This window comes from Amblyraja radiata, chromosome 2 (assembly GCF_010909765.2).
Source record: "Amblyraja radiata isolate CabotCenter1 chromosome 2, sAmbRad1.1.pri, whole genome shotgun sequence".
In the NCBI taxonomy this organism is placed as follows: Eukaryota; Metazoa; Chordata; class Chondrichthyes; order Rajiformes; family Rajidae; genus Amblyraja; species Amblyraja radiata.
The window spans coordinates 130,479,536-130,505,208 of record NC_045957.1 but is presented as its reverse complement, the minus strand read 5'-3'; the positions used below and the strand labels follow the sequence as shown (position 1 = coordinate 130,505,208).

General features: G+C 43.1%; 1 protein-coding gene across 14 annotated transcripts in view; it reads right to left on the bottom strand.

Moving 5' to 3' along the window:
- Window positions 1-25,673, bottom strand: part of kiaa1217 (KIAA1217 ortholog) — a 604,059-nt gene that overhangs the window by 114,989 nt on the left and 463,397 nt on the right. The window contains exon 1 of one of the 14 annotated variants that reach the window (XM_033015754.1): window positions 2,257-2,261. The exons of the other annotated variants lie outside the window; for them this stretch is intronic. The gene's annotated coding sequence lies outside the window, so the exon portion shown is untranslated. Of the gene's footprint in view, window positions 1-2,256; window positions 2,262-25,673 lie in introns of those variants that run through there. 14 annotated transcript variants of the gene reach the window in all.

Here is a 25,673-nt window from a genome sequence, read left to right as displayed (position 1 = left end):
GGGAGAAAGTTTTAAGCAAAGATCCTATAGCAAGCAAGATAGACCACTCCTTCTAAATGCAATGGGCTGACGAGTAGTACGCAACGGAGCAGAACGTGGGCCTTTTTTTCATCCATTTTAGTAACCCGACCCGACTCGCAGGGTAATCAGCGTTGCGGGGGAACAGTTTGTGTTAATAAATTATAATTCTGAAAATGAGGACAAGATTTTTCCCAAATAACTTTTATTTTTACGAGGATATTTCCGTAACCGGCTTCCATCTCCGCACTAGTATCCTATTGAATCTTTGGTGCGGAGAAGGAAGCCAGTTACGCAAATGGGGCCAAAAATTACCCATGAATCTGCCCATGACCGTACTACGTCTTTTTCGTCGAGTGATCTATCTTGCTTGCTATAGGATCTTTGGTTTTAACAAGTTTAATAAAATTTAGCGGGCATTTCACCTTCCGGCGGATCTTCTAGGTCCTGAAAACTCCAATGAGCCAATCAAAATGGCCGGTCAGCAAAGGAGATGGCCTTCGACTGCCTGTAAGTAAATAGCGACCCCACGCCACTGGCTTCGACCAAACGGCAAACGGCAACGATGCCGGTTTTGATTTTGTTGAAATAATCGAAGGAACATAGAAGAAGCCTCGACCACTCGGAAACCACTTTCGACCATTGGGGAAAATGACCAAAACCTCCGGGAACCTCTTGGAAACCTTGGGTGGGGCGCAAGTTCACCAGAGGATTCCGTTCAGGTTTCCTAAGTGGGACAGGGGCATAAGGCAGCAACTCTTATTATGGTGACACGTCAATAAAGATGAACACATGATTCTGATTTCTGCCATTAGTTGGATGACACACATCTCCAGTTATTATGTTTTTTGGCTGGTTTTCAACCTCTTCAGTCTGAAGGTCTAGACCCGAAACATCACCCATTCTTTCTCTCCAGAGATGCTGCCTGTCCTGCTGATTTTCTAGTTTTTACATAGAAACATAGAAAATAGGTGCAGGAGTAGGCCATTCGGCCCCTCGAGCCTGCACCGCCATTCAATATGATCATGGCTGATCATCCAACTCAGTATCCCGTACCTGCCTTCTCTCCATACCCTCTGATCCCTTTAGCCACAAGGGCCACATCTAACTCCCTCTTAAATATAGCCAATGAACTGGCCTCAACCAAAACACTGAATACGAGTCACACTGAAACTGCCCACCCCCCCCCCCCCCCCCTCACTAGAAGCCCTAAAATTGAATTATTTCCACAATATACCAAAGAGAGAGGTGAGAACCTTGCACTCAGACAGAGTCGTTCTGAGGGACAGATCAACCAAGTGAAGTAGGTTACAGCTGCACGTATAGTGTAAGAAGTAAGAAGTGCCTTTGCCATTAAAGTAAAGAGCAAGGGAGAGAAACAATAGTGATTAGATAAATATGAGAACAAGCCCAACCTTCTTCTATCCATGTACACCTCACATGGCCTCAGGTTGATGTTTCACCTTAAGGACAGCACCTCCAGTGCACAAAGATAGACACAAAATGCTGGAGTAACTCAGTGGGACAGGCAGCATGTCTGGAGAGAAGGAATGGGTGTCGTTTCAGGTCGAGACCCTTCCTCAGACTAGTCATAGAGTCATAGAGTGATACAGTGTGGAAACAGGCCCTTCGGCCCAACTCGCCCACACTGGCCAACAATGTCCCAGCTACACTAGCCCCTCTTGCCTGCGCTTAGTCCATATCCCTCCAAACCTTTCCTAGCCATGTACCTGTCCAACTGTTCCTTAAACGATGGGATAGTCCCAACCTCAATTACCTCCTCTGCCAACTTGTTCCATACACCCACCGTGAAAAAGTTACCCCTCGGATTCCTATCAAATTTTTTCCTCCATCTTGAACCTATGTCCTCGATTCCCCTACTCTACCTGATCTATTCCTCTCATGATTTTGTATGCCTCTACAAGATCTCCCCTCATCCTCCTGTGCTCCATGGAATAGAGATCCAGCCTACTCAACCTCTCCCTATAGCTCACACCCTCTAGTCCTGACAACATCCTTCTGAACACTTTCAAGCTTGACAATATCTTTCCTATAACATGGTGCCCAGAACTGAACATAATATTCTAAATGCGGTCTCACCAACGTCTTATACAACTGCAACATGACCTCCCAACCTCTGTACTCAATACTCTGACTGATGAAGGTCAAAGTGCCAAAAGCCTTTTTGACCACCTTATCTACCTGGGACACAATCTTCAAGGAACCATGCGCCTGTACTCCTAGATCCCTCTGCTCTACAGCACTACCCAGAGGCCGACCATTTACTGTGTAGGTCCTGCCCTTGTTCGACGTCCCAAAATGCAACTCCTCACATTTTTCTTTATTAAATTCCATCAACCATTCCTCCACCCACCTGGCCTATCGATCCAGATCCTGCTTCAATCTTTCACAACCATCTTCACTATCTGCAAAACCACTAACTTTTGTATCATCAGCAAACTTGCTAATCTTGCCCTGCATGTTCGAGAAGCAACATTCCACCATCACCCTCTGCTTCCTTCCATGAAGCCAATTTGCTATCCATTCAGCTATCTCTCCTTGGATCCCATGTGATCTAACCTTCCAGAACAGCCTACCATCCTGAACCTTGTTGAATGCCTCACTGAAGTCCATGTACGCAACATCTCCAACGCCGCCCTCATCAACCTTCTTGGTCACGTCTTGAAAAAAATCAATCAGATTTGTGAAACACGACCTTCCACGTACAAAACCATGCTGACTCCCAAATTAGCCCTTGCCCATCCAAATGCCTGTATAACTTATCCCTCAGAATACTCTCCAGTAACTTACCAACTACAGATGTTAAGGTCACCGGCCTATAGTTCCCAGCATTTTCCCTGCAGCCCTTCTTGAAAAGAGGCATAACATTTGCCACCCTCCAGACTTCCGGCACCTCTCCTGTATGTAAGGACGACTCGTAAATTTAAACCAGGGCTCCCGCAATTTCCATTCTAGTTTCCCGCAATGTCCTTGGATACATCTGATCAGGCCCTGGAGATTTGTCTTCCTTCAAACACGAGCTGCCCAAGCGACATATGAGATGCTGTTCCTCCAATTTGCGTTTAGCCACAGTCAGTTCTACACTGAAGCAGACACAAAAAGCTTGAATAACTTAGTGGGATAGGCAGCATCTCTGGAGAAGAGGAATGCGTGACAGTTCGGGTTGAGACCCTTCTTCAGACTGGTTAGGGATAAGGGAAACAAGAGCTATAGAGGGTGATGTGGAGAGATAAAGAACAATAAATGAAAGATATGCAAAAAAGTAATGATGATAAAGGAAACAGTCCATTGTAAGCTGTTTGTAGGGTGAAAATGAGAAGCCAGTGAGACTTGGGTGGGGGAGGGGTAGAGAGAGGGAATGCCGGGACTACCTGAAGTCATGAGAAATCAATAATCATACCACTGGGCTGTAAGGTGCCCAAATGAGATGCTGTTCCTCCAATTTGCATTTAGCTTCACTCTGACAATTGAGGAGACCTGGAACATAAAGGTCCGTGTAGGAATGGGAAGGAAAATTAAAGTACCGGCAAGCAGTGAAGAAGGCGAATGGTATGTTAGCATTCATAGCAAAAGGATTTGAGCATAGGAGCAGGGAGGTTCTACTGCAGTTGTACAGGGTCTTGGTGAGACCACACCTGGAGTATTGTGTACAGTTTTGGTCTCCTAATCTGAGGAAAGACATTCTTGCCATAGAGGGAGTTCACCAGACTGATTCCTGGGATGTCAGGACTTTCATGTGAAGAAAGACTGGATAGACTCGGCTTGTACTCGCTAGAATTTAGAAGATTGAGGGGGGATCTTATAGAATCTTACAAAATTCTCAAGGGGTTGGACAGGCTAGATGCAGGAAGATTGTTCCCGATGTTGGGGAAGTCCAGGACAAGGTGTCACAGTTTAAGGATAAAGGAGAAATCAATTAGAACTGAGATGAGAAAAACATTTTTCACACAGAGAGTGGTGAATCTCTGGAACTCTCTGCCACAGAAGGTAGTTGAGGCCAGTTCATTGGCTTTATTTAAGAGGGAGTCAGATGTGGCCCTTGTGGGTAAAGGGATCAGGGGGTATGGAGAGAAGGCAGGTACGGGATACTGAGTTGGATGATCAGCCATGATCATATCGAATGGCGGTGCAGGCTCGAAGGGCCGAATGGCCTACTCCTGCACCTATTTTCGATATTTATGTTTCTATGTTTACCAAGCAGATGGGAGATCTGAAGAAGGGTCTCAACCCAAAACGCCACCCATTCCTTCTCTCTAGAGATGCTGCCTGACCCGCTGAGTTAATCCAGCATTTTGTGTCTAAAGGGGAGATCAGGTTGGTTCAGGCGGGCTGAGCGAAAGTGTTCCGCGAAGCGATCTCCCAGTCTGCGTTTGGTCTCGCCAATGTCCACATCTTGAACAACAGATACAGTAGATGAGGTTGGAGGAGGTGCAAATGAACCTCTGCCTAACCTGAAAGGACTGTCGGGGTCCCTGGACAGAGCTGAGGGAGGAGGTATAGGGACAGGTGTTGCATCTTCTGCGGTTGCAGGGGAAGGTACCTGGGGAGGGGGTGGTTTGGATGGGAAGGGATGAGTTAACCAGAGAGTTGAAGAGGGAACGGTCTCTGCAGAAGGCGGAAAGGGGTGGAGATGGGAAAATGTGGCCAGTGGTGGGATCCCGTTGGAGATGACGGAAATTTCGGAGGATTAAGTGTTGTATGCGATGGCTGATGGGGTGGAAGGTAAGGGCCAGGGGGACTCTGACTCTGTTGCGACTAGGGGGATAGCGTCTTTGCAGGAAGCAGGGTGGGAAGAAGTGTAGTCAAGATAGTTGTGGGAGTCAGTGGGTTTGTAATAAACGTCAGTTAATAGTCTATTTCCTGTGATGGAGACTGTGAGATCAAGAAAGGGGAGGGTGGTGTCGGAGATGGTTGAAGTAAATTTGAGTGCAGGATGAAAATTGGTGGTGAAGTTGATGAATTCACAGAGTTCTGCATGGGTGCAGGAGCTAGCACCGATGCAGTCATCAATGTAACTGAGATAGAGTTTGGGGATAGGTCCAGTGTACGTCTGGAACAGGGATTGTGCAACATACCCTACAAAGAGGCAGGCATAGCTGGGGCCCATGCGGGTGCCCGGAGCTACGCCTTGGACTTGGAGGAAGAGGGAGGAGTCAAAGGAAAAGTTGTTGAGGGTGAGGACAAGCTCCGCTAGGCGGAATAGTGTTAGTAGAGGGAAATTGGATGGTTCTGCACTTGAGGAAGAAACATAGGGCTTTAAGGCCTTCCTGGTGGGCGATGGAAGTGTAGAGTGACTGAACATCCATAGTAAAGATGAGGGAGTAATCAAGTCTCTGAGGTGTAAATTTGAACCTACAATCTCTGGATTAGACTTGAATGTATTACATTGAGCCACAAGTGAGTGATGCCAGAGGGGTTTGTAGAGTTAGGTACTATAACAACATTTCAAAGACATTTGAACAGGTATATGGACAGGAAAGGTTAGAGGGATACAAATGCACGCAGGTGGAAGTAGTATAGATGGGGCATTTTGGTCGACATGAGTAAATTGGGCCAAAGGGTCTGTTCCCATGTTGTATGACTGTATGAGATACTTTAGCCCTTGTGGCTAAAGGGATCAGGGGGTATGGAGAGAAGGCAGGTACAGGATACTGAGATGGATGATCAGCCATGATCATATTGAATGGCGGTGCAGGCTCGAAGGGCCGAATGGCCTACTCCTGCACCTATTTTCTATGTTTCTATGTTTCTAACTGGAGAGCTGGAGACAATCTAAATGAAGAAAGGAAGTGCTTTTTTATACCGAGGGAGTAAGGTATGATCAAATCTTTTGAGTTAACAGTAAATAGTCCTTATTTTTTCCTCATTAACTTAAACTACACACTTAAAAACACAAAAGCTGTTTGCCCTGCAGGCAGCTGAATATGAAAATGGTCAGGCCACAAATGCTATAACGGTGTTGTCAGATTTAATTTCTTCTCTTTTCAGGTTGCTTGCTTTCAACCGAGCTGTAGGCATGATCTTACTTTGACTTACTTGCAGAATTAAAGAATTAGGAAGGAGATGAGGAGAAATTTCTTTAGTCAGAGGTTGGTGAATCTGTGGAATTCTTTGCCATAGAAAGCTATGGTGGCTAAAGATATTTTTAAGGCAGCGATAGATTGTTGATTAGTACGGGTGTCAGAGGTTATGGGGAGAAGGCAGGAGAATGGGGTTAGGAGGGAGAGATAGATCGGCCATGATTCAGTGGCAGAGTAGACTTGATGGGCCAAATGGCCTAATTCTACTCCTATTCCTTATGACCTTATGATCGAGCTGCCACAGACTTTGGTCTTACATTGACCAAGCTGTTAGACAGTGGTCTCTCGTTGACCAAGCTGCCCCAAACAGTGGTCTTGCTTTTGTGTGCAGCAAGGCCCATGTTTAAATAGATTTGTTTTTTAAACTGTAAATTATCATAATAAATCTATGCACAAAAGCTCCGGGTAATGTAAATAAATATATTAAAGGACAGTAGTTATTTTAGTCACAAATAAAGCAAAATCTTAAAATGATTAATGGGATAACTAAAGTGAAAATTGTGAAGTGACATGAAGAAATTGGTGAAGACATTTTACTCCTCCAGGGATATTTAAGTGGACTAAGAACATCTGTGGCTGGGCTACATGCCTGAGAAGGAGCTTCAAATATCAGTCAGTAACAAGATTCTTGTATCTTCCTTGCAGGGTGGGAAGCAAGAAGTGTAGAAAGAAGATCTTTTAACGAAAGGAGCACAGGCTTGCACATTAAGGGATTGGACAGGCCCGATGCAAGAAAAATGTTTCTGATGTTGTGGGGAGTCCAGAACCAGGGGTCACAGTTTACGAATAAGGTGTAGGCCATTTAGGACTGAGATGAGGAAAAACAGTTTCACCCAGAGAGTTGTGAATCTGTGGAATTCCCTGCCACAGAAGGCAGCGGAGGCCAATTCACTGGATGTGTTCAAGAGAGAGTTAGATTTAGCTCTTAGGGCCAGCGGAATCAACGGATATGGGGAGGCAACAGGAATGGTGTACTATTTTGGATGATCAGCCATGATCATATTGAATGGGGGTGCTGGCTCAAAGGGCCAAATGGCCTACTCCTGCACCTGTTTTCTATGTTTCTACCATAGAACAGTAAAGCACAGGAACAGGCCCTTCGACCCACAGTGTCCGTGCTGAACACTATATCAAGTTAAACTTATCTCCTCTGCCTGCAAGTGATCTATATCCCTCTATTCCCTACCTTTCTGTGTCCCTATCTTAAAGACTCTGAAACACCACTAGCATACCTACCCCTAACCACATTCCAGGCACATACTGCTCTTTTTCTAAAAAAAAACTTGCCCGACAACTCCCCTTTCAACTTTGCCCCTTTCACCACAAAGGATGAATTAAAAAGTAGCTCCAGCTATGTTTTGTCAGGAATTTTGCACCCAGAATTAGGTGGAATGCACGAGGAAATGAAGGCCTGTGTTAGGAATGTGCCCACACCTGGATAAAATATAACTGCAAAGCAGTGACCCTTCTTTGCAGCCTTACAAATCTTTAAAAAATATATTTACCCACTAACCTATTGAAGGCCGCAACCAAAACCCGCCCCCACCACATTTCTGCAGTTGCACAGAGCCCTAGTGAGACCACACCTGGAATATTGTGTGCAGTTTTGGTCCCCTAATTTGAGGAAGGGCATTCTTGCTATTGAGGGAGTGCAGCGTAGGTTTACAAGGTTAATTCCCGGGATGGTGGGACTGTTTTTACTTCCAAGAGGATTTGTGTAAAATTGTCAGTGCAATTATATTGTGTGACCAGGAGACAGCAATTGGAATATTGTGTACAAATCTAGACCCTCTGCCAAAGTACAACGTAAATGCAATAGGGTTGCAATAACGTTTCCCGGATTAATTCCTGGGATTTATCCGGTGAGGAAAAGGTAAACAGATTGGCTAATACTTTCTCGAGTTTAGATGAAAAAAGATCATCTCAATGAAGCATTCTTCAAGGCTTGACAGGTTAAAGACAGTGGATGATGTTCCCCCTGCCTGAAGTGTTGAGAACCAGGAGTCACTATTTCAAAGTAAAGAGTCCACAAGACAGGACTGAGATGAGAAAAAATTCTCATCTAGAACGTTGTGAACATTGACATCAAGTTGGGAAAAGGGATCTGGGGGTACTGCGGGATCTGGGGGTCCTTGTTCATCAGTCTATGAAAGTAAGCATGCAGGTACAGCAGGCAGTGAAGAAAGCGAATGGCATGTTGGCCTTTATAAGAAGAGTAGTCGAGTATAGGAGCGAAGAGGTCCTTCTGCAGTTGTACAGAGCCCTAGTGAGACCACACCTGCAGTATTGTGTGCAGTTTTGGTCCCCTAATTTGAAGAAGGACATTCTTGTTATTGAGGGAGTACAGCGTAGGTTTAGGATAATTCCCGGGATGGCGGGACTGTCATATGCTGAGAGAATGGAGCGGCTGGGCTTGTACACTCTGGAGTTTAGAAGGATGAGAGGTAATCTTATTGAAACATATAAGATTGTTAAGGGTTTGGACACGCTGGAGGCAGGAAACATGTTCCCGATGTTGGGGGAGTCCAGAACCAGGGGCCACAGTTTAAGAATAAGGGGTAGGCCATTTAGAACGGAGACGAGGAAACACTTTTTCTTACAGAGACTTGTGAGTGTGTGGAATTCTCTGCCTCAGAGGACGGTGGAGGCAGGTTCTCTGGATGCTTTCAAGAGAGAGCTGGATAGGCTCTTAAAGATAGCGGAGTTAGGGGATATGGGGAGAAGGCAGGAACGGGGTACTGAGTTGGATGATCAGCTATGATTACATTGAATGGTGGTGCTGGCTCGAAGGGCCAAATGGCCTACTCCTGCACCTATTGTCTATTGACAATCTGTACACAAGATATTAGGCGAATTAGCACTAGGGAAAAAGATCAGCTCTGACGTTTTCCTTTGGCAGGGTACGCACGAGAAGCCAGATGGCCAATCTCTTGCCATTACAATGGATCAGGAAAAGGTAACCTTGGGCTCAACTCACTACTCAATGTGGGTAGGGTGACATGAAGATGGCAGTAAATGCTGACCTTTTACTTGCATCTGTACCTCATCACAAGGCAAATGCCGCCCCATGGCTTGTGCAAGATAAAATGACAATGACACAGTTCTCACAGTTCACAGTTGACAGATGATTAAATAAGAGTGTCAGAACATACCTTCACTGATGCACTCTCAAAGAAGCCCAGAATGCAGGAAAGTCCAAACAAATGCTGATAAACTCGGATGCTGAAGTTTTGGAAACCCAATGTGGGACAGAGGGACTGTGTTAAAAGGTGTTTCAAACAAGAGATGCGTACTTTGGCAATGTTTTTGTTTCTCCAAAAGGAGAAATGTTGGCAACAGCTGACAGAAGGGTACGGTGAGATGACTGGAACTATGGAACAGTGTGTGGTGGTAAAACCAACACTGATGTTCTTTACAACATATGATAACCCAAATTCCAAGGTTAGTGATTTTAAAGAACTCAGCTCTCAAAAAGCCCCAACCGTGTGAACGGTGATGTGAGCATTTAACTGTGAGGAAGAATGCTCAATAGAGCTTAACAGAAGTGTTGCTTTAACTCTTAAACTTTGAAAGATTAATGTTGCTTATGTTGGATGGAAGTACAAGTCTTCAATTGAATGCAAACACATGAATGTTATGGTTCCAATATTTTACCATTTTCTTTGAACCATCTATTTGTAATGGTCTTACATCCTCGGCATCAAGAAAGTCGAAGTACAGTAAGAATACCTGAGAATGGTTGCGTTTGCAAAGCTCACCAAACTCAAACCTTTTGATCACTTCAGCAGTTCTAAATATCAATCTGAATTTTATCTGAAACATTGAAACATAGAAAATAGGTGCAGGAGTAGGCCATTCGGCCCTTCGAGCCTGCACCGCCATTCAATGTGATCATGGCTGATCATCCAACTCAGTATCCCGTACCCGCCTTCTCTCCATACCCCCTGATCCCTTTAGCCACAAGGGCCAAATCTAACTCCCTCTTAAATATAGCCAATGAACTGGCCTCAACTACCTTCTTTGGCAGAGAATTCCACAGATTCACCACTCTCTGTGTGAAAAATGTTTTTCTCATCTCGGTCCTAAAGGATTTCCCCCTTATCCTTAAACTGTGACCCCTTGTTCTGGACTTCCCCAACATCGGGAACAATCTTCCTGCATCTAGCCTGTCCAACCCCTTAAGAATTTTGTAAGTTTCTATAAGATCCCCCCTCAATTTTCTAAATTCTAGTGAGCACAAGCCGAGTCTATCCAGTCTTTCTTCATATGAAAGTCCTGACATCCCAGGAATCAGTGTTCTCAGGGCTGTCCTCGGTATGGATGATGCCCATCAGCTGAAAGTCTAAGAGAAAAATAATTAACTGAATGCAAGTGGAGATAGTGTGCAGTAAGGTGAGGGGGAGAGTGAGATGGGAGAGTCAAATGGCAGTGGGGGGGGGGGGGGTTTGATTGTGGTTCTGAGAAGGTGGCACTAGATTATCCACACTTAACAAGGGAATCAGAGGACTAGTGAAATGAGAGATGGAAGGGATGGAAGTTCCACTTAATTAGCTTTGGTTTTGGGGGCCTGGACTCATGGGTACCTGGCTGCACAGAGAAAAGTCAGAGAAGCATATGGACATCAGTCTCTCAGGTTCATCTTCAAGGGGTGACAGAGGCCGACAAATGTGACATTCAAAGCCTTTGTGACAGCAATATACAAAGCTTTCCCCTTTGCTGCAATGGTGTAAGAGTAGGTTCAGTGTGATCTACTGCAAGTCTGTGGCAAGGGACCAACCAGAGACATTACCAACCTGGGGGCCCACCTCTGTCAGAAGAGACGGTGCTCAAAATGAATCAGAATCATCCAGCCTTGATGTTGGACATTGTGGCTCCATACGCTCCATACTGGGCCACCTATCCCACTGCATGTTGAACCTATGGACCCTGTGCCAGTGGTGACACGTGGAACCCACAATAACCATCACTTCAATTGGTAAAACACTTTAAAGCTCCCAAGGAATTATTTTGAACAAGGAAGCATTCAGAGCTATCTTGGAAGAAGGCCAACACTGTAGGAAAAGTCTTTCTATTTCCAACATATGTGTTTATTTCAAACATTAAAATGCCCAACACAGCTGATTTAATCTTGTTAGAACTATTTATACAGTTGGATCCACCCAACCTTAATATGTTAATTTATTGCTGTGATTACGTGACCGAACCTGAATTGCAACAAATGTAAGTCTCCCAAAAAAAAAAACACCCAAAAAAAACAAATCTCTCAAAGCTCATCATGGAACGTTCAACAAAATGTCAAAGAAATTGCTTAAAGACCAATTAGGGCACAAACTGAGTCTAGGACAAGAGTCTAGGACCTCGGCAGCTGAATGCACAACACAACTGGTGGAGAGACTCAAAAGGTAATTGTAAAAGGCTACTCCGTAATGAAGTGTGTAATAGGAGGAGGAAAAAAGTAAAGCAATTAATAAGGAAAAAATTATTTTAATTAGGGGGATAGCAAAAACAAGAGTGTGTTTGTGAGAGAAAGGATTTTTAAAGGGGATCTGAGGGGCAAATCTTTTGGGAAACAGAGTGGGTGACATATAGAATGCAGTGCCAGAGGAGGTGGTGGAATCAGATGCAATTGCCACGTTTGAGTGGTATTTCGAGAGACTTTTAAATAGGCAGTGCATCCTAATGTGGGCAAATGACATTACTATAGGTGGGCAAAAAAAGTCAGCATGGATGTAGTGGAACAGAAGGGTCCGTTCCTGCACTGTTTGACTCTATGACATTATACCCAAAATATAATCAAAGATAATCAAATCGAATTTTGGTATCGGAATAGTTATCTGGTCCTTGTAAAAAGAGAAGGTAGACAAAAAAGCTGGAGAAACTCAGCATCTATGGAGCAAAGGAATAAGCGACGTTTCGGGTTGAGACTCTTCCTCAGACTGATGTCGGGGGGGGGGAACAGGAAAAAGAAAGGAAGATGCGGAGGCAGTAGGCTGTGGGAGAGCTGGGCAGGGGAGGGGAAGGAAGGAGAAAGCAAGGACTACCTGAAATTGGAGAAGTCAATGTTCATACCACTGGGGTGTAAACTACCCAAGCGAAATATGAGGTGCTGTTTCTCCAATTTGTGGTGGGACTCACTCTGGCCATGGAGGAGGCCCAGGACAGAAATGTCAGACTCAGAATGGGAGTTAGTTGAAGTGCTCAGCCACTGGGAGATCAGGTTGGTTATTGCGAATTGAGCGGAGGTGTTGGGCGAAGCGATCGCCAAGCCTGCGCTTGGTCTCACCGATGTAGAGCGGTTGACTCCTGAAACAGCGGATGCAATAGATGAGGTTGGAGGAGGTGCAGGTGAGCCTCTGCCTCACCTGGAAAGACTGCTTGGGTCCTCGGATGGAGTCGAGGGGGGAGGTCAAGCGACAAGTGTAGCATTTCCTGCGGTTGCAAGGCAAAGTGCCAGGAGAGGGGGTGGTTTGGGTGGGAGACATCATTATTCGACTAGTAATTCAAAGTCAACATTGTTACATACAGTAAGTCTTCGAGCATTTGTTCTGCTATAGGGCTATAGGTAGCAATGTTACAAAATTTTGAGATTTTAAAAATCAAGTCTGCAATTTATCCCATCAGATAAAGCATAAAAATAAGTTTAATTTGACACCTAATTCACTTTCATATCTCAAGTATTAAAAAAGTTATGGCCATTTTCATACTGGGAAATGAGCATCTTGTTCCCTATTGATTTTCTATGGACATAACAAAAAAGCTGTGATCGTGAACAGTCAAAAGCCCATAACTTTCTTAAAAATTAAGAGAACTGAATGAAATTTTCAGTTATCATAGATTGAAGCATTCTGAAACAAATATAAAATAATCTTACTTGGATGACCTGAAATTAAAGCATATAATTAGTTAGTTACCTAATTGTAGCTAATTTCAGACTTCAATTACTAGATCTAAACATCTATCCATTTCTTAATAAATGATTAACATTTTTAAATAGCCTAAATGTCCAAATAATATTCACAAATAATTCACAATAAAACATGATTTTTAAATCTCATTTACATTAATTTATAGACCAAATGGAAGGAATTTAGTGTTCAATTGCTGTAAATTAAAGTCCATTTTAAATCAGCTTTCCAGTGGGTCCCTGTGGAACGCGCTGGTTTAGAACGTTCACATTGCGGTAGATTTGTGCCCCAAATGCCGAGAAAAATACTGCGCGATATAATGGGCCCAAATTGAGCTACTCGCAATATTAAACTTTGTATAAAGGGATCTTTAGAAGCCCTTTTTAATGTAAAAATATACAGCCTACCTTCAGATATTTGCTCTATGAGACCCTGCGGGTGCGGGTGGTCGCGGGTTCAGAGATTGATTTTTAAACTACTATAACTATTTTACGAGGCCTTTAAAACTAATAATAGCTTTTGCGACGGGGTCTTTCAGCGATTTTTCGTTAATAATTAACTAGGCTGAACATCTTCGATTTGAACAGCCTAGAGAAAATCGTGTTTTAAACCGGCCCCCCTCTAAACGGCGCCAAAATCGCGCACAACCTCAGCAGCAGATATTCAACGACGCTTCAGGTAGGCTTTGCAACATACCTACTATAGGGATGCACTGTTTAATACTCAAGTGGGTACAGGTAATCTCATCCTGTAATGCTGTTTTACATAGCAGCACTCATCAGAAATGCACACAACATAAAATCTTTGTGTTTATATAAATCCTCACTATTTTCAGTGGTGTATTTGGGAGTCTGGTGTACTGGTTGCTAAGCAGACCAAGGTGGGTGAAGTAATTTAACACTCAAAAGAAAAGGTGCTTTCATGAATGCTCTCATTTTGAGACTAGGGCAATTTTATGAATTCATACTCCCAGCGCAACTTTCTGCATGTCAGGAATGCATGTCAAAAATCTAAGGGTGTGCCTTCACCCATTTTCTATCCATTAAATATAATAACAAAGCCCTGCTCCAGGAGCATAGATTTGTAAACATAACCTCTGTGGGTTTGCTGCAATAGGGACACACCCATGTTCAGTAAAGGTTACAATTAATTAGCTGAGCAACGAATTGGAAGAGGGAAAAAGTTCAGAACAGAATCTGATGTTACAATGGAAATGCCTTGCATACATGTGGTTGAAAAATAATTGGAGCAGTTGGGAAAGGCTAATACATTCACTCAATTGCCCAGTGGGCCGTGCAAGTCCCTCATTTATTTGGCATTGATAGAAGTGCCAGACAAATTCCAATGAAAAGAAATTCCCCAAATGAGTAAACCATTCAGCATGGCTGAGCCTTAATTACAAGAAACTCAATAAAATGACATAGAGCTGAGCAGGAGCCTATTTAGTGTTTTAGAATTACATTATGAGCAGGTTTGGGGTGGGAGATTGCAACCTTCACATGGTCCACCCTGTTTCGACGAATACAATCAACCTGGCGTGCACAAACAGAAGATCAAACAGAACAAGTTGTCTTGCAACTTTAGGCTGTGCACGCCACACACAAGAAGAAGCAGGTTTAGAGCGGAATGATATTTAGAGCGGGGTTTGTATGATGCAGAATATTACAGTATAATGATATATAATCAAAGAGTCAGCTCTTGCAGAAACAAGCCCTTCGGCCCACCACACCCATGCCAACAATTAATTGCCCATCTACACTAATGCCGTTTACCAGCACATGGTCTGGAGCTTTCTTTGCCTCGGCACTTCAGGCACTATTTCTTAAATGTTGCAAGGGTGTCTAGTTTTTGACACCTCTTTTATTGGGAAAAGCTCCTAAACCTCCTGCATTCAAAGAAACAAACCCATCTTATCCAGTCTCTCCGCATAACTGAAACACTTCACCCTAGAGAAACCCTAGAGCATTCTCTCCAGCTCAATAATGTTCTTCCCATAGCACGATGATCTAAACTGCACACAATTCCCCAGCTATGGTCCAAACTAAGTTTTATAAAGCTGTACCATAACCTCTCAGCTCTTATTCTATACCTCAAATAATGAAGGCTAGTCATAGAGTGATACAGTGGAAACAGGCCCTTCGACCCAACTTGCCCACACCAGCCAACATGTCCCAGCTACACTTGTCCTACCAGCCTGCACTTGGTCCATATAATAATAATAATAATAATAATAATAATAATAATAATAATAATAATAATAATAATAATAATAATAATAATAATAATAATAAATACTTTATTGATCCCCTCAGGGAAATTCAGATGTCCAGAAGCCCCCAACCAACAGACCCACAGATTCAAAATGAACGCAGACAGAAAATACATAGAATACAATGTGGACACTACCTGAGAGCAATAAATACTTAAAAAGACCAATAATTAACAGTTACAAATTAAAAATTGCAAAATGCATCCCCCTACAGCCTAGCGGTCCGAATTATAAAATCTAATGGCTGCAGGGGTGAAGGATCTCCTGAACCGCTCCGTTCTACAGGGCAGGGAGAGGAGCCGGTTGTTGTTCCGAGTGCTCTTTTGACTCTCCAGAATTACATGGAGGGGATGCCCGGGGTTTTTCGGGATGACCTGCACCTTGTGCCTCATACGCCTCTCAAGCACATCCATCCCAGAGTCTACTCTCCCCTCCAGCACTGAGCTAGCTCGTGTATATTCCTCCAAGCTTGTCCTCACCATTTACCTGTCTAACTTTTCTTAAATGTTGTGATGGTCCCAGCCTCAACTACCTCCTCTGGCAGCTTGTCCCATACACCCACCACCCTTTGTGTGAAAAAGCTACCCCTCAGATACCTATTAACTAGGATCCGGCATGCCTTCTACACCTTATCAACCAGTGCTCTCACATGGCATGACTTGGCATGTAAAATCTTTCTATTCTTCAATACTCCTGAAGGACATGCCATTCATTGTGTATATCTGTAAAGAGTCCAAACTCACACAGGTTGAAACATAAGCATCTTTATTGTTCAGGTCATTAACTACTAAGCAGATCATCACACGTTCACACTGCCACTCTAACTGGTAGACAGTGTGTCATAAGTCTCTCATAATTGCAAGAAACACAACCACTTTGCTAATTGTTGTCTATCCAGTGGGAATACGGCTTCAAGGACGAAGCTGCACCTGATTCATCTAGACCCGTCCGATTCTTATTCCCATGAACAAGACAAATCTTCCCACGGGAACAACTCTGATAACACAGACACTGAGTCTACCGTACTTTCCCTAAACCTGCGCACCCCAGGCAAAGTGACTGATATCCCACATCTGACACCATGTAAAGATTTCAAACTCACACAGGTTGAAACATAAGCATCTTTATTGATCAGGTCATTAACTACTAAGCAGATCATCACACATTCACACTGCTACTCTAACTGGTAGACAGTGCACAGGATCTTACACTATGAATGTTTTAGGCAGGGTTATAATTACTAAGCATTCTAATTGGCTAACATGCTATAGCCAATCTAAAATATCCTACCTTTATTAGCCCTTCCAAAGTCTATTTCACTAAATGACCGGCATCTTTCTGTAACCCAAGACTATTCTTCTAACTATCCAATTTGCCAATTTACTCTGGATCCCATGAACTCTAAACCTTTGGACTAGACAGGAAGGCAGATTATTATCTGAATGGGGTCAGCTTGGGAAAAGGGGAAGTACAAAGAGATCTGGGGGTCCTTGTTCATCACTCACTAAAAGTACGCATGCAGTGAAGAAAGCTAATGGCATTCATAACGAGAGGAGTTGAGCATAGGAGCAAAGACGTCCTTCTGCAGTTGTACAGGACCCTAGTGAGATCACACCTGGAGTATTGTGTGCAGTTTTGGTCTCCAAATTTGAGGAAGGACATTCTTGCTATTGAGGGAGTGCAGCGTAGGTTCACGAGGTTAATTCTCGGGATGGAGGGACTGTCATATGTTGATAGAATGGAGTGGCTGGGCTTGTAAACTCTGGAATTTAGAAGGATGAGAGGGTTTCTTATTGAAACATACAATATTATTAAGGGATTGGGGGCGGTGCTGGCTCGAAGGGCCGAGTGGTCTACTCCTGCACCTATTGTCTATTGTCTAGACTTCTATGCAGGAACCGGTCAAATGAAGCCCCATGCAGACGACATTAATCATATTGCCCTCATCAACATACTTTGCGACCACTTTAAAAATTACAAATTGAGCAGATAGGGTCTCCCCCAAATAAAGTCATTTTAACTATTTTTGATTAATACCTGCCTTTCAAAATATTCTGTCCCTCAAAACCTTTTTCCAACAACTTCCCTTCCAATGACATTAGACTCACAGGCTTTTAGTTACAGTTATCAGGCTTATCCCTGGTGTCCTTTATGAATAAAAGTACATCTCCTGTTCTCTCTTCATCTGGCATCTCTACTGGGGCCAGCAAAAATGTAATAGTTTTGTCCTCCTTGCCTCAATAACAACCTGGGATAAATCTCATCGGGCCCTGAGATTCATCCACCTATAACACTGAATATTTCCTCTATTTTGATGCTAACTTATTCTGAAATTATACCATCCTCTCCCCTGAATTCTTCAATTCCAGTTAAATTCTTCTTAGTGAATACTACATTTCAGACCTCGTGAGAAATTAAAAGTTCCTGATTGAAGAAAGGCATTTACAACAAAGCTAATACGGCAACCACAGCATCCATCTAATAGCACGCAAAGAATTGAAACCTACCTTATACAAATTTCCAAAGAATTTTCATAAATTCATGTTCATAAGTTGTCGGAGCAGAATTAGGCCATTCAGCCCATCAAGTCTACTCTGCCATACAATCATGGCTGATATATCTTTCCTTCAAAACCCTGCTCTCAATCCTGCCTTCTCCCCATAACCTTTGACACCCTTACCAATCAAGAACTTCTTAAGCTCCACCTTAAAAATATCCTTTGACAGCCTCCACAACCTTCTGTGGCAATAAATTCCACAGATTCACCACTGTCTGACTAAAATACAATTACTTTTATTCTGAGACTATGGCCTCTGTTCCAAGACTCTCCCACCAGTGGAAACATCCTCTCCACATCCACTCTATCATCCACTGTAATGACAACTTGCCTTGGAAGAAGGAATATTTAAATGATTTGTATAAATGTACACTACAAAAACCCTACTATTTAGGCAGGTCAGCTCAATACTAGTATTTAAGCTCCACATTCCCCAGGCAGGGCCATGCCCTCTCCTCACTGCTAGGGTGGGCAGGAAGTACAATAGTTTGAAGTCCCACATCACCAGGTTCAGAAACAGCAAATTCCCTGCTTCCATCAGGTTACTGAACTGACCCACACATCATGATCCTACCTCAACAACAGAGAGCTACAAACCACCTCTTGCACAATCATGGACTTGTTTTCTGATTGTGTTTTACACAAATTTCTTGTTTTTTTGGCAATTTTTTCCTTCCCACTGTTTTGCAGAATTTGTGTATAATTTAGGCAGATTAAATTGGGATTGTACGTGTTGTCTGATTCCATGTGCCCATGATGCTGTTGCAAGCAAGATTTCTGTTGTCCCTGTATCCCACTGTACATAGAAACATAGAAAATAGGTGCAGGAGTAGGCCATTCGGCCCTTCGAGCCTGCACCGCCATTCAATATGATCATGGCTGATCAACCAACTCAGTATCCTGTACCTGCCTTCTCTCCATACCCCCTGATCCCCTTAGCCACAAGGGCCACATCTAACTCATTCTTAAATCTAGCCAATGAACTGGCCTCAACTACCTTCTGTGGCAGAGAATTCCAGAGATTCACCACCAAAAATGATTTTCTCATCTCGGTCCTAAAAGACTTCCCCCTTATCCTTAAACTGTGACCCCTTAATCTGGACTTCCCCAACATCGGGAACAATCTTCCTGCATCTAGCCTGTCCAACCCCTTAAGAATTTTGTAAGTTTCTATAAGATCCTCCCTCAATCTTCTAAACTCTAGCGAGTACAGGCCGAGTCTATCCAGTCTTTCTTCATATGAAAGTCCTGACATCCCAGGAATCAGTCTGGTGAACCTTCTCTGTACTCCCTCTATGGCAAGAATGTCTTTCCTCAGATTAGGAGACCAAAACTGTACGCAATACTCCAGGTGTGGTCTCACCAAGACCCTGTACAACTGCAGTAGAACCTCCCTGCTCCTATACTCAAATCCTTATGCATTGAATGCTAACACACCATTCACTTTCTTCACTGCCTGCTGCACCTGCATGCCTACTTTCAATGGCTGGTGTACCATGACACCCAGGTCTCGTTGCATCTCCCCTTTTCCTAATCAGCCACCATTCAGATAATAGTCTACTTTCCTGTTTTTGTCACCAAAGTGGATAACCTCACATTTATCCACATTAGACTGCATCTGCCATGCATTTGCCCACTCACCCAGCCTATCCAAGTCACCTTGCAGCCTCCTAGCATCCTCCTCACAGCTAACACTGCCCCCCAGCTTCGTGTCATCCGCAAACTTGGTGATGTTGCATTCCATTCCCTCGTCCAAATCATTAATATATATTGTAAATAGCTGGGGTCCCAGCACTGAGCCTTGCGGTACCCCACTAGTCACTGCCTGCCATTGTGAAAAGGACATGCGCACACGGCAATAAACTCAACTTGACTTTTCCCATTTTGGTTTTATATAACTATGATCTTGCTAGTGAAGTAATTTGTGCAACTGAACGGCAAGCTCCCTGTTTTTCTCTCGACAATAAATTCCTTATATTTTTAAACAACATGGAGCATCTATTTTCTTCCCTTCAAAATTGTATCATCTTATTCCATTGAAATCTATTGCACATATTAAACCCCATTTAGTTGTTCTATCCTGAAATGCTGAAAAAATGCAGCCAGTCGAGCAGCATCTGCAGTTTTATTTGCTCATTTCTGCAAACAGAATAAAGACAGGTAACCCTCATTATAATGAACCATGTGGTGGGGAGGTGTCCATTATTGCTGATTGTCCGCTAGAACCAAGTAAGGGATTTGCTCCAACCACCTAGCAATCACTGCGTAAACCAACGTTGTTTTCCAATACAATACTGTTCTTTTTTTTTTTTTTTTTTTTTTAATTTTATTTTTATTAGAAGTACGGTAAATTACAATAACACACAACACATATATCTTAATACATTTTTTGTACCGCTTCATTTTTTTTTTTTTTTAAAGCTTTAAGAAAAAGATAGAAGTAAGGAAAGTAAAGAAGGTGCGCAAGAGTTGTGAAGTGCAAGAGAGTGTTGGGAAAAGAAAGCCCCTTAGAAAAGAAGTTAGAGAAGGAAGTAAAGTAAGAAAGTAGACCCTAGAAAAGAAAGAAAAAGAAAGTAAGGACAATCGCTCTATTATAACATTAAACTCCGCAGAAAGACTACCAACCAAGTCTGTTTTTGTTGTTTTATCTCCCAATGCCAGGTCCTGATACCATTTATTTATTTTAAAAAAAAATACTGTTCTTTTTAACAGCTAAAAATATCATTGCACAAGTGCAGAGTATTGCAGTACATTGCAGTACATTGCGGAGTATCATTGCTCCGGTATCGATTAAGGCAATTGCTTTTCAATTTCAATGGCCTCCCTCAGTGTAACAAGCAGCCTGTGCTCTCAAAGAGAAAATGGTGTCTTATTACTGTGGGACAATCCGTCTGCTATCCATAATTCATTATAAAGAGGTCTGACGCGGCAGACTGTATTGTACTTTGCCATATGGGTCGGTAGCTTCATATTTTAACTTTCATGCGTGAAGTGTAAAGGCGGCAAATGAGGCTCCAAGTCTGAGCACTCCTCTGCACCAGTGTACTCCTGTCACATTTCATGTACTGTCCTATATGGCATCAAGCTATTCATCTTTCGGAAGAGGACCAAATGAGGCAAATGTAATTCTTTGTGCATTTGCAATCTTCCATTTCGGTCATGGGATATCACTATATAGCCATGTCAGTTGATTTCTTCCCCTCTCTCCCAGAATACACCCATGTGCATGTTTGATGACTTTCCTGCTTATTCTGTTTGAACTTTGATTTAGACCATGGAGACTTCCTTTCAAATCAGCCTTCAAAGTGGAACAGATGAAACTAATCCAAACCACACACTCCAAGTCCTCACAGGTGGACGATGGGATTTTAAGTCCAATGATCAAAGTGAGATCAGGACTGATGCCAGCTTCAGGTGGATCCTGAGGGCATGACCCAGCTTCCTGAAAACTTGCTGGGTGCAAATTAGTCCCAGGCACGTCATGTGATGTAAGACACAAAATGTTGGAGTAACTCAGTGGGACTGGCAGCATCTCGGGAGAGAACGAATAGGTGACGTTTCGGGTCGAGACCCTTCTTCAGTCTCGACCCGAAATGTCACCCATTCCTTCTCTCCAGGGATGCTGCCTGTCCCGCTGAGTTACTCCCGCTTTTTGTGTCTATCTTCAGTTTAAATCAGCATCTGCAGTTCCTTCTTACAAATGTCATGAGATGCTACAGACTCACTAATTCCTATTGGCATGCCTTGTTGGAGAGCTCAGGTACTCTTTGTATAAGTAAGGCAGACCTCCTGTGTCCAGATGAGGCAAGTTTGGAGGAGTGGTGAATATTGATTCTAAGTGCGGATCAGTAGAACCCAATGCGGTGAGTTACGTTGTGGGACATCTGGGAAGTGTGGATGTAGCCCAGACCATCACGCAAATCAACCTCCCATCCACTGACTCCATCTGCACTTCGCACTCTGCAAGGCCACTATCATAATCAAGAACCAGTCTGACCCTGGTCACACCTTCTTCTCCCCTCACCCATCAGGCAGGAAGTATAGAAGTTTGAAAACGCATACTTCCAGATTCAGGGACTGTTATCCCAGCTGTTATCAGGCAACGTAACCATCCTCTCACCAACTAGAGAGCAATCCTGACCTCCCATCTACCTCATTGAAGGCCTTCGAACCATCTTTATTCGGACATTACTGGGCTTTATCTTGCACGAAAGGTTATATCCTTTATCCTGTATCTGTACACTGTGGACGGCTTGATTTTTAATCATGTATAGTCTTTTCGCTGACTGGATGGCACACAACTAAAAGCTTTTCATAGTACCTCGGTACACGTGACAATAATCAACAAAACTAAATACAGTTTGGATTGAATGAGGAAGCGTCTTCAGCATGAAAATTCAATTTAAAATTGGCAAAGAACTTAGGGAAAAATACAGTTGGACGATGCGAAATTAAATATTAAGCTCTTCGGTCTGAATAATACACTCCCTCCCCTCCCTGTATTGTAATGACAAATTTTATTTTTCTTCACTGTCAAGATGCTCTCTGTACAGCACCTAAATACCTAAATTTGTTTTTGAAGCTAACAGATGGGTAGTCCCACTTATCAGCATAGCTAGAAAGATAATTTGGGAACAGAGGAATGGTGCACCAACTGTGATGTGCCGTGGGATGTTTCTGTGTTCTGTGGGTAAGGGCTCGGCTCTGCTCACCAAGCCCTTACCCACACACCCCTGCAGCAGCAATAAGGTCCATAGAAAACATAGAAACATAGAAAATAGGTGCAGGAGTAGGCCATTCGGCCCTTCGAGCCTGCACCGCCATTCAATATGATCATGGCTGATCATCCAACTCAGTATCCCATCCCTGCCTTCTCTCCATACCCCCTGATCCCTTTAGCCACAAGGGCCACATCTAACTCCCTCTTAAATATAGCCAATGAACTTGCCTCAACTACCTTCTGTGGCAGTGAATTCCAGAGATTCACCACTCTCTGTGTGAAAAATGTTTTTCTCATCTCGATCCTAAAAGATTTCCCCCTTATCCTTGAACAGTGACCCCTTGTTCTGGACTTCACCGACATCAGGAACAATCTTCCTGCATCAAGCCTGTCCAACCCCTTAAGAATTTTGTAAGTTTCTATAAGATCCCCCCTCAATCTTCTAAATTCTAGCGAGTACAAACCGAGTCTATCCAGTCTTTCTTCATATGAAAGTCCTGACATCCCAGGAATCAGTCTGGTGAACCTTCTATGTACTCCCTCTATGGCAAGAATGTATTTCCTCACATTTGGAGACCAAAACTGTACGCAATACTCCAGGTGTGGTCTCACCAAGACCCTGTACAACTGCAGTAGAACCTCCCTGCTCCTATACTCAAATCCTTTTGCTTTGAATGCTAACATACCATTCGCTTTGTTCACTGCCTGCTGCATGTCCAGCTCGAATCAAAGAGATACAGTGCACCACAGATCATTCTTGCTGCAGACAGCAAGCCCTCTTTCTTTGGTCAGTTACCCAAAACTTACCTGTCTCCCTTGTAGCTGTTCTTCCCTGTTGAAGTGAATGGTGGGGTAACTACTGGGGAACTGCAGGATATTGACACTCTGCTACTGGTCACATGATGAATGGTAGCCAGAACATCATCAACAAGGCAACTTCATTTGTGTGAGTGACCCTCAGAAATTATGTTGATTATCCAGCTGGTATTCTCCACAAAAAAGTTGGGTATCATTGAATTAGTGGGGAACAATGTACAGATGTATCTCTGGGCCAGTTGAACTGTAACCGCCTGAATCATTCCACATGGGATTCCCAATTCATGACCCACCACTTGGGTTCATATTTGAAATCAGAACTTACAGGTCAGAGCTTGGTATCCAACTCTGTTCCACTCAGCCCATCTATTTACTCATTAGTTTAAAACAACACTGCGAACTATTAATATATATTCCAGTGTTTAGTTTGACCTTGATACACACTGCGCCTGCACCTCAATTATCATTAATTGCTTGCAAAGAGCGCTGGGCCTCCCTGGAGACATACTTAAGTACCCATATAAATGCAAATTCTTTCCTATGCATGCCCTTTTGTGCAAGTCCAGATCACCAAATTAATTTAAATTAGATCATATAATTGGTATGTTGTTATAAAAGCCCATTCAATAGCAAATATTTTCTGGGTTAAAGTATTGCAATGAGTTCCTCACAAACCAGTCTCTTGCTTTGAATGTGAATGGTTGCATTGTGATTACCTTAGTAAGTGAGAATGATGTTCTGCAGGTCAGTTATTTTCCCATTTTCACATGCTGTTATTTTCTCAAGGCAAAGATTCTGTATGGCAGTACAGAGAAAGACTTTGACCAATGATCAGATTCCCAGTGTCAAGCTTCCTGTTGAGTGTTTATCCATCTACTGTGCAATGTGTTGCATGACTTCAGATTGCACAGCAATCTTGTGCCATTCTGCTGTCTTGCACCCATTATTGTACTTATCATTACTGCGTGTATACTGTTTACACTGTCAGCTTGATGCAAACAACCAGTATTATTGCATGCTGGCCCATAATTACAATACATCTATCTGAATCTGTGCTATTTGATTTGTTGAGCCCATACTAGTGTATAGTTTTAGTTTTGAGAATGGTCTCGACCCGAAACGTCATCTATTCCTTCTCTCCAGAGATGCTGCCTGTCCCACTCCAGCATTTTGTGTCTATCTTCGGTTTTAAACCAGCATCTGCAGTTCCTTCCTACACATGGAAACAGGCCCTTTGGCACACTGAGCCCATGCCGACCATCAATCACCCATTCTGTGCTATCCCACTATCTCATCTACTCGCACACTAGGGGGCCAATTTACCGAGGCCTACAAAACTGCAAAACTGCACGTCTTTGGGATGTGGGAGGAAACCAGAGGACCCGAAGGAAACCCATGCGGTCACAGTTCTTTTGCAAGAACAAACAAGTTGGTCTAATACTTTGGCTTTTTCCCCCATGACTCAGCTTCTTATTTGCTATCTGCATATACAAAATTTATTGCAAAGTTTAAGTGAGCGCTGCCTCTCTACTGTAATTGAAAATGCATTTGGGGTAGTATCACATTCTGTGCAATTACACAAGGTAATATTCAATGCTATCCTCAGATGTTTCCTTGGCCAACATTTTTATTGAGTTACATTAACATCAAGCAAGACCATACTCCTGTAGCAAAAGTAATTAAAGTCTGACTGAAAAGGCCATTGCAGACATAGTAAAGAGGCTCAGACAAAATTCCACAGCCGTAATACAGTATAATCTAAGGCCACAGGTATGTGGCCCTGAGGAAAACTGTATCATTACACTTTGTTTAATTCCACAAACTATGTGGAGTTTTCCCCTGACGTGGCTATAGATCATGTTTGTGAGGAACTTATGGTATCCTGTTGTGCCAAGCTTATAGTTAATTTAGAATCAAATATACAGGTACCAGTTCAAGCCACTAAACTGTTTCCAGAGGTGGTTCTGTAACATCAAAAGCCCACTGAAGTATACTGAAACAGTTGAAGGTTAACATATAAACCTGAATACCAGAGTGATTGCAAGAGGCAGGATTCCAAGCACTTATTGCGGCATTTGTGAAACTGCAAAAAACATTTCATGCACTGATTTTCACATTAATTACTCTCCCTTCGATCCTTCCTTCCACATTTAAGTTACAAATATGTTTTACCTAAAGTTGGGTAGGAAATCAGGGGGATTATGCAATGATCAACAGTTTGAGGACCATTTCAGGGTCAACATTTTTGTCGTTACCTCAGCATTGAAAATAGCTAATAAAAGAACAA